The sequence below is a fragment of the Aethalodelphis obliquidens genome, unplaced genomic scaffold (assembly GCF_003676395.1).
Source record: "Aethalodelphis obliquidens isolate GAN/ISIS:26980383/991018 unplaced genomic scaffold, ASM367639v1 scaffold63, whole genome shotgun sequence".
Lineage (NCBI taxonomy): Eukaryota > Metazoa > Chordata > Mammalia > Artiodactyla > Delphinidae > Aethalodelphis > Aethalodelphis obliquidens.
In genome coordinates this window covers 2103398-2112688 of record NW_020838007.1, presented here as the reverse complement: position 1 = coordinate 2112688, position 9291 = coordinate 2103398, and the positions used below count along the sequence as shown (strand labels likewise).

The following is a 9291-nucleotide window of genomic DNA, read 5'->3' as shown; positions in this document are numbered from 1 at the left end:
CCACTCCTGCTGTGCCACCACCAAGCACAGCACACACACTAAGAACCTTCCAGTAAGGACTCGCACCTTCCTGAAATCAGGTGCCTGCATCTGTCATGAACGAATCACCCAGGGTCCACAGCTCTGAGGACTGGAAGAGCCCACACATTCTTGAAGACTGAGCTCTGCATTTTCCAACTGAACATCTTTGTGGCCTGCTGGCAGCAGCTCTTTCCCCACCGGTCACCTGGGACACTGAACTGACGGTGCAACAGGGGCGAGGGGTCCCGGGATGCTCACTGGGATGGCCAGGGGAAGTGTGACCCAGGCGCGACACCCACCGTGGCATCATCCAAAGCTGCTGCAGAAGCAGAGACCCGGGCTCCATCCTCGGTGTGACCCCCGGGGAAGGTCACCTCACCCTGCAGGAGCACCGCAGGGAATGCTCTGGAGAGTGTCCCCAATCTGAAGGGGCCAAAAGCAGAGTTGTCAAGAACTTCACAGGAGAATGAGCAGGGCCTGGTGACACCTGACATGGGCACTGGGGTGACACAGACCAAGGGGAATTCTCAGACTGCTGTCTAAAGCTGGGTGCAACCTTGGACTCAAGTGTTAGCAGTTAATATCCACATCATATAAAGAACTGTCACAACTCAAGAAAGAAAAAGGAAAGCAACTCCAAAGAAAAATGGGCAAAAGAGAGTTTTCTGATGAAAACTGACTATAGCTGATAAACATTTAAAAGATGCTTAAATTTCCAAGTAATCAATAGAATCGATAAGACAAGCTTTATTCACCCAACAGATTAAGAAAAAAACTAAGAAAGGTGAAATCTAATGCTGGTGAAAGTGTGTGGGGGAAGCAGGCCCCCCTGGGGCAGCGGGACAGCATGTGTTAAACTCTGCAACATGCATACTCTGACCCATCGATTCCAGCTGGAGGCCTCCAGTCAGCTCCCAAATGCACAGCAATGAACACAGGCACTCAAGGACATTCACTGCAGCAGGAAATCTACGGAAAACCCAAATGTCCTTCAGAAGAGGAACAATTAGATAAATTATTAAGTAAATTAAACAACGCAGCATCCACAGAATAAGATACTACACAGGTAGAAAAGACTAAGTCGAAGGAGTACGTTAACAATGGGCATCCGGAGGATGGGATTTTAGGAGAAGACTTTCAAATAACTTTGTGTTATGTTAAAATACCAAAAAATCAGACAAAAAAAATTCAAAGCAAACAGGTTGCTGAGTTGACGGTATGGACCCTTTTAGGTAAAATATAAAACCACGTCTCTCTGAGACAAACCTTTGTTCCCGCACCAGCCTGTAGCACAGACAGCTGGCCTCAGCTGCAGGTCGACTTCTGCCCCGGCCCCTCCACCCGCCCTCCAAGTGGCAGCCAAAATGGCAGCCTGAGGAGCCCCTCCATCCCAGGACCAAAGGCAATTCCTGAACAAGGCCTGGCAGCACACGCTGGCCTACCTCTCAGGAACCACGCCCCCCCAACCCCCTGGTCTCAGGTCCCTCTCTCCTCCCCCTCCCCACCCCCCAGTGCCCAGTTAACTCCTGGTCACGCATCAGCAATCCATTTGTGAAGCTCTTTCTGGCCCTTCCCTTCCCAGTTTCCATGGCTCAAGGTTTCATAATACCCCGTGCTGTGCTTCAAAGAGCTCCTCTCTGTTTGAAATTCAGTATTTGTGTGACGTTACATTAATGTCTGTCCCCAGTTCTGAGTGCCACGAAAGCACAGAATCGGCACTGCACCCAAACTCCCCACAGCATCTGCAGCAAAGCTGGGCGCAGTAAGCACTGCGTGGATTAAACACTTAAACACGTGCTTAAATACTATACCAGTTTTTAAACGTTTTTATTTTGGACCTTTCAGATATACACAAAAGCAGAGAGAAGAGTAGACTGTATGCCCACAAAGCGGTCATCCAGCTGCAATAACTTGGCCGCTGACATCTGTCTATCCACCCCCCACACCTTCTTCCTTCTGGTTCTACTCAGGAAAGCTTCAGTACATGCACGGATGCACTTTCACACACACAAGTGCACGTATAGAGGAGCTCTGTGTAGATACTCAGGGGTCATTGGGTACCCGGAACACACAACGAGCCTTCGTCACAGCCACTGTGAGTGCCACCCAGGCCTGTCTGCTCTGGGTCCTGGAGGCTGAGGCTGGACCCTTGGAAGGGCAGCCCCGCAGCTCAGGTGGTAAAGTTATTTGGCCGCAAGCCGAGTATCTCCGAGCACAGCGCGCTGTCACACCCTTCCCGACCTGAACAAACACAAAGAGACGCACCCCATCGAGTCACCTACTTGGCTGAACTGTGTACCTGGTCACCCTCCGGGAAGCTTCCTTCATGGGTATTTTTCTCCCCTACACAAAGCGCACCCACAGAGTAAACGGAGGCCGACGAAAACAGGAAAGCCCGATCTTGCAGGGACTGAGGAGCCAAGGCCCCCAGAACACAGGGCTCAAACTCGAAACTCAGACCCCAGAGAAGACAAACGAGGCCACAGGCTCCGTGTCCACTTGCAAATTAAGAAATACAGTAGGGAGGGTAAACCACAGCTACCAGTAGGAGCTGCTAGCCCTTACAGGTCATGTAATGAAAAAGGACAAATATGTTTATCCTTAGCAGTCACAAGTCATTTCACAGCTGTGACTTTTGGCAGCCACTGCTGTGGAGGCAGCACGGGCTTATGGAACATCTCCATCACCAACTCAGGCAAAAGTCCCTATTCCCAAGGTGCACTGTCTGAAGGAAAAACAAGTTAAAGTAAAAAGATTTTTTTAATAGTCAATATTTAAAAACACATGAAAGGTGGCTGTTAAAAGCCCAATAATAAATTCAGAGATTTATTTGCGCCAGTGCCTTATCCAGATCACAGGGCTGCTTACACTGGACTCCCTCGGCCAGATACACTGAGCGGGAACGCTGCAGAGAAGCCCAGGTTGACAGGGTCTGTGGCCACACTGAACCAGCTCCCTCCTCCCCCAATTGCCACCAAGCCGCATCTCCACCGCCACCCCCCCACCCCTGAGACTGAGAGTGACAGGCACTCAGTACAAGATGGTAATGGGAGGAAGGTGGACCTCAGCCTTCCCGGATTAAGCCAGCATCTGAGAATCTCAGAGGTCTTTGCGTCACTGTGTCTTATATTTCAGGAAAAAAATGAATTTAGAAAAGTCATCTTCTACGCAGATGCCAAATCATTTTCACAAGCGGCGAGTTTTCACTGCAGCACCATCCTCCTGAACCGAGCCACCTTGGGATGCCTCTCAGTTCCCTGGGCGTAGGCACCCCCCAGGCTGCAGAGCCTGCCCTCAACCTCTGGCCAATGCCCATTTCAGTAAACGGAGAAAACCCACCCCTGATTTAGCCTGAACAATAAGGGTAAAAGAAAGCATGCAAAGATGGGGTGTCAATGCTTAAAGTTAAAGATTTTGGCTATTGAGTTACTGCTGTTCCTAGTAAGATCCCAAAGACAAAGCAAATAAGGGACAATGAGGTCAGTGGTCAGGAGCTAAGCTTCTGGGCCCAAGATCTCGAGTCAAAAGCTGGTTCTGTCTCACTGACCAATGACCTTGGAGAGCAGTTACTCCACCTCACTCCAGCCTGTCAGTAAAAATGGTGATGATGATCACACCTAGCTCACGAGGATGTCGTGAAGATTGAAAGAGTACATACGAAGTACTATGTTTGTGAAGCACTTGAGAAATATTAACAACTATTTATATTAGCCTTTGATGATTTTAAATTTGTTTTAAAAATGTGAATGAAAACACCAAGTTTACTTATAAACTAACTTAGGATAATTCATTATTGCTACTTCATTTAAAAAATTAATTTGTTATTTACATTGATCTGACTGGAGCTATGACATCTTTCTGGGACACAGCTCAGATAGTCAATAAAAGAAAAAGTTCCTCAGATAACTGTGCAGCCTCTGGTAAAATACCTACTCTCCTTAATCTTGCCTTAATCTTGTCAACTCTAAAACAGAATTAACAACGAGTCTACTCTGAAGAATGGTGAGGCCTTCCCTGGTAGAGCAGTGGTTAAGAATCCGCCTGCCAATGCAAGGGACACGGGTTCAAGTGTACTGTAGAGCAACTTAGCCCGCAAGCCACAACTACTGAGCCCGCGTGCCATAACTTCTGAAGCCCAAGCACGCAGAGCCCGTGCTCCGCAACAAGAGGAGCCACCGCAATGAGAAGCCCATGCACCGCAACCAAGAGTAGCCCCCGCTCGCCGCAACTAGAGAAAGCCCATGCGCAGCAATGAAGACCCAATGCAGCCCAAAATAAATAAATGAATTTTAATTAAAAAAAAGAATGGTGATGAGAATAAAAGTCCTTTCTCCCTCTCACGCACAGCAAATATATGATTCACTGAAAACATCTGCGGTGTATTGAGAGAAGGCAGGCCCCCTGCAGAGCTCCACAGGCCCAGGACCCTCCCGGGAGATCCCTAGGATCTTGGATCCACACGGCTAAACTCAGAGTCAGCTCCTCCACGCACAGAAATGGAGGCACCCAGGTGATCACCAGGTTATTACACCATGGAAGAGCTTAGTGGCCCAGTCCCAAGCCTGTATTTTAAAGCTGGTCTTGCCAAGGCCATTCAGACACATACCCATGCTCAGTTTCCCTGCCACCAGCACGCTGTCACCAGGCGGCCTCCGTCTTGCCCTGCAACTGGAGAAATCCCACTCCATGCTCATCTGCCTCTTTTCTGGGAGCTTAATGTGGATGACAGCCAAACCTGCACCTCTGCTTGGGTGCTCTATTTTTAGCTTAACCTGTATTTCCAGTGTATTTCACACTGCAGCAGTTCAGCTGGATCCTGAGCATCTAGAACACTGGAAGGTGCTCAGTCCGACATTATGAGGTGGGTACTGCCACACCCATTTGCGTGTGAAGAGGCAAGCTTCCTAAGGTTAAGTGATCTGCCATTCTGCTTGGCTAGTAAACTATTAGGCATTTCCACTGGGATGTCCCCAGGGCCCCATGCACCATTCCCGCCATCCTCCACTTCCCAGCCCACTGCCCGCACGTCAGCTGTTTTCCTGCACTCACCATGCCCACTCTGCTCCCCACCACCACTGCCCAGGTTGTTTCCACTTGTCACCAGCTCTTCCTGCAACAGCCTACAAGCTCCTCTCTTTACAGCTATTCACCAAGATGCACCCAGCACAAGCCGCGCCAAGCCAAATCCAAACAAGCGCTCCTCTGCATAAGGCCCTGCAATGGCTCCCCATCCTCTAGAGACTAAAACTCAAGTTCAACCTCCCATTTCAGACTTCAGCACCTAGTTCTAGTTCATCTAGTTTTACACTCCAGCATCTGTTTCTAGGGCTCTGAGCACATCCCAAATGGCCCGGCCTTCCTGCTGATGTGCCTTCTGTGCCTCAGATACCCACACTGCCTGGGAATTCTGGTTTCCCTGAAGCTCAGGCCTACGTCTTCCAGGAAGCTCTCCTTGCCCCCAGCTCAGGCGCAGGTAGGAACACCTGTAATGCTCCACACTACATGGATAAAGATATAATCATCTCCTCTGTTCAACTACAAACACCTTGGGGGCAGAGAGTAGGTCTTTTCTTATCTTTATTGCTGAGTGCCTGGCACGAGGTCTGCACTCATATACACTCAGATGTCCCAATGACTCAGTCCCCCTGATTTTCCAGACCCAGACGTCATCCTAGGCTCAGCTGTGACGGGGGCCCAGTGAAGCCTGTCTATTATCATCTCCAAAATCTCCCTGAAATTCTGCTTCTATCTGCATCTCCATGGCACTTCCAGGCTCAGGCCTCATCGCTGCCGGGACTATGAGATTGGCTTCCTTCCTCCAACATCCCCTATGTACAATTACACTTCCTATCTGCTTCCTGCCAGAGTTACACTACTGAAACACACATCTGACGTGAGTTCCAGGCCTAAGGACCCTCCGCAGAATTCCCGCCCGAAGGAGCTTTCAAGACCCTGCACATCCTCTCCCCACGTCCCCGTCCAGGCCCAGCTATTGCCTCCCACATGCCCAACGCTGGTCTGGAGGCCACTCCGATGCCCTGATGGGTGCACACCAAGCCCACCCCCAAGGCTCAGTTCGGAGGTCAGCCCCGGGTGAAACCTGCGCTGACACCACCACCTCCTCCACGCAGGACTCACGCCTGCCCCCACCCTGACCTCTACTGCGCCACCAACACCGCTCGCAACACCGCCAGGCCAGGGCCATTCCGGCCCTCGCCAACCCACAGGTGAGCCAGGCTGGGGCCTGGTTCATCGGTTAGACGCTCACGCGCCGACAGTCGGCTGACCTGGCGCTAAGGCCGACGATGGTCAGCCTCAGGATCTCGAGAGCGGCGCTAGCCCCGCGCCGTGCAGGTGTCTCTCCCGCACCAGCCGCCGCAAGACTCACCACAGCCGCCCGCGCCTCTAGCTCCACGGCGCCCCGCTGCCTTGGACGATCCCCACGCACGCCCCACGCACAGGCCGCGCATGTCACGCACGCTGCGCTCATGCGCAGCCCCCTCTCTGGCACATACCCGGGCCCTGCGGCGGTAGCGGCGTCAAGGCCGCTGAGGCGTGTCCCTCAGCCCCGGGCTCGCGGGTCCGGATCTCCTGCACCTCCCCCGCGGAGCGGCGCGGCGCCCCTGGTGGTGTGGACTCGAGCGCACCGTGAATTCTGGCCGCAGCCTCGGCTCCCTGAGGGCCCCGCGCGTGGCCTCCTCTGCGCTGTTTCTCGGCTGAGAAGGGTCTTGGTGGCTCCTCACAGACATGTGGTGAGGTCAGTACGGGGCTGATCAGCTGTGGACGGGCTGGGGTGGGGGAGGGGGCGGCCCTCCGCGAGCATTTTGGTGTCATTATTACTGGTTTTATTACTGTGTGTAGCAGGATGTTCAGTGGGCCTTTTCCTGTTATCCTGCGATTTACGAGCGGGGCACAGAGGCAGCCAGAGGCATTCAGCGGCCCGCCTGGGAAAGGCCCGGAGCCTGTCCCAGGGCTGCCGAGCACACCCTCTCTAAGGGGAGGTGGGAGGTGGGGGATGGCAGGAAGAGTCCATGTCTCACTGTGGTGGTGGAATTCACCAGAGAGGGTGAGTGTTACTTCTGTAAATCATACCTCAGGAAACCTGGAGAAAATTAACTTTGAAAAACCCCATTAAGAAAATGAAGGGGGGGCTTCCCTGGTGGCACAGTGGTTGAGAGTCCGCCTGCCGATGCAGGGGACACGGGTTTGCGCCCCGGTCCGGGAGGATCCCACATGCCGTGGAGCGGCTGGGCCCATGGGCCATGGCCGCTGAGCCTGCGCGTCCAGAGCCTATGCTCCACAACGGGAGAGGCCACAACAGTGAGAGGCTCGCGTACCGCAAAAAAAAAAAAAAGAAAAGAAAATGAAGGGGGCTTCCGTGGTGGCGCAGTGGTTGAGAATCTGCCTGCCAATGCAGAGGACACGGGTTCGAGCTCTGGTCTGGGAAGGTCCCACATGCCGCGGAGCAACTAGGCCCGTGAGCCACACTACTGAGCCTGCGCGGCTGGAGCTTGTGCTCCGCAACAAAAGAGGCCGCGACAGTGAGAGGCCCGCGGACCGCGATGAAGAGTGGCCACCGCTCGCCGCAGCTAGAGAAAGCCCTCGCACAGAAACGAAGACCCAACACAGCCAAAAATAAATAAATTAATAAATAAAATTTTTTAAAAAAATGAAGGGCAGGCCACAGATTGGGAGGAAATCAAAACTCATACCTGATAAAGGTCTTGTATCTAAAATACGTAAAGAACTCCCCCAACCCTGTAATGAATCTACAGAACAGATACTTCACCAGAAAAGGAAGGATGCTCCATCATCATCTGTCATTAGGGAGACACAAAGCCACAGCAAGCCACCACTGGGCCACGCACATCCTCTCATCCTCTCAAATGGCCCAAATTAAGAAGACTGACAACAGTAAGTGTGGACGACGATGCAGAGCAACTGAAATTCTCATGCCTTGCTGGCACTGGACCTCCTCTGGACGTAATGGGTCCGTCCCTTGAGGTGCTTAGCCAATGAACACACCAGGTACTTTCCATTAAAGCAGAAGCATTTCTTACTTGTGATGAGTACCAGACAGGAAGATAGCTCTCCAGGGGAGTTTCAAGCGTGGAGCATGCATATTCAAGAGAGGCTAGGCATGATCATTATAATAAGGCAAAGGTTCCTCTAGGTTGCCAAAAACTGCAAGCAAGTAGGTAGGTGCCTGGTTGGTTGTTCACACTGTGGTATCTTGTTGACTGGAAGGCACTGTAACCTTTTTGGAACATCTGGTGTCTGGAACTTTCTGCAACTTAATCCTTAGTTTTTGCGAAACAAAGCACACTTTGGTTTAACCCCATCCTGTTCCTACAGAGCTATCACTCTGTGCCTGTTCCGTCTGCGTTAATTTTATCACCCACTTTTGCAGTCTTTGGGTTTAATTTCCCAAGGGCCAGCTACGGTAGGCAGAACTTTCATGGTGACCTCCAAAGATTCCTTTTCCCCAGCCATTCAGTCAAATGCTGCTCTTTGCATAGCTGTGAAAGCCTTTGCAGGTGGAATGAGGGTTATAATCATCTGACCGTAAATGAGACAACTCATCATGGATTACCTGGGTCGGCGCAGTAGAATTACATGAGCCCTTAGAAGCACAGCAGAAGTAGCTATCAGAGACCTGGTGGGAGGGACGAGGCAGACAGGGTCAGAGAGCCAAAGTGTGAGAAGTACTTGGCCTGCCATTTCGAGTTTTGAGGGAACAATGAGGCAGGGAATGCAGGCAGCCTCTGGAAACTGAGAATGACCTCTAGTTGACAGCCATCAAGGAAACAGATCCCATTCCTGCACCTATGTTGGGGGAATTCCTTGGCGGTCCGGTCGTTAGGACTCCATACTTCCACTGCAGGGGGCATGGGTTCGATCCCTGGTTGGGGAACTAAGATCCTGCAAGCCTCATGGCACGGCCAAAAAAAACAAAAACAAACTATGTTGGAACTGAATTTTGCCAGCAACTCGAGTGAGTGTGGAAGCTTCCAGAAGAGAATGTTACCCTGCTCACATCTTGACTTTGGCCCTGTGAAACCTGACGTTGAGAACTAGCCACGCCTTTTGAGTGTCCACACTGTTTCCAAATGTCTGATGTCTTCATCTGGACCTCCAATTATTATGATTCGTTTTATTGTGATACTTTTCTATTAATTTCACACATATCCCCTGCAGTTATAATAAGAGTTTATTTTATATACTGGAGGTTTGTGCATATTTTCATTCTTTTGTTCAGCAAACATTTAT

The 9291-nt window shown here is 51.4% G+C and overlaps 1 long non-coding RNA gene across 1 annotated transcript; it reads right to left on the bottom strand.

The window, feature by feature from the left end:
- Positions 1-755: 755 nt before the first annotated feature.
- LOC113610497 (uncharacterized) lies at positions 756-4720 on the bottom strand. The gene is made up of 2 exons (XR_003429108.1): positions 4628-4720; positions 756-990 (listed from the first exon to the last, which is right to left on the bottom strand). It is a non-coding gene; the product is annotated as an uncharacterized LOC113610497 (long non-coding RNA).
- Positions 4721-9291: the final 4571 nt, after the last annotated feature.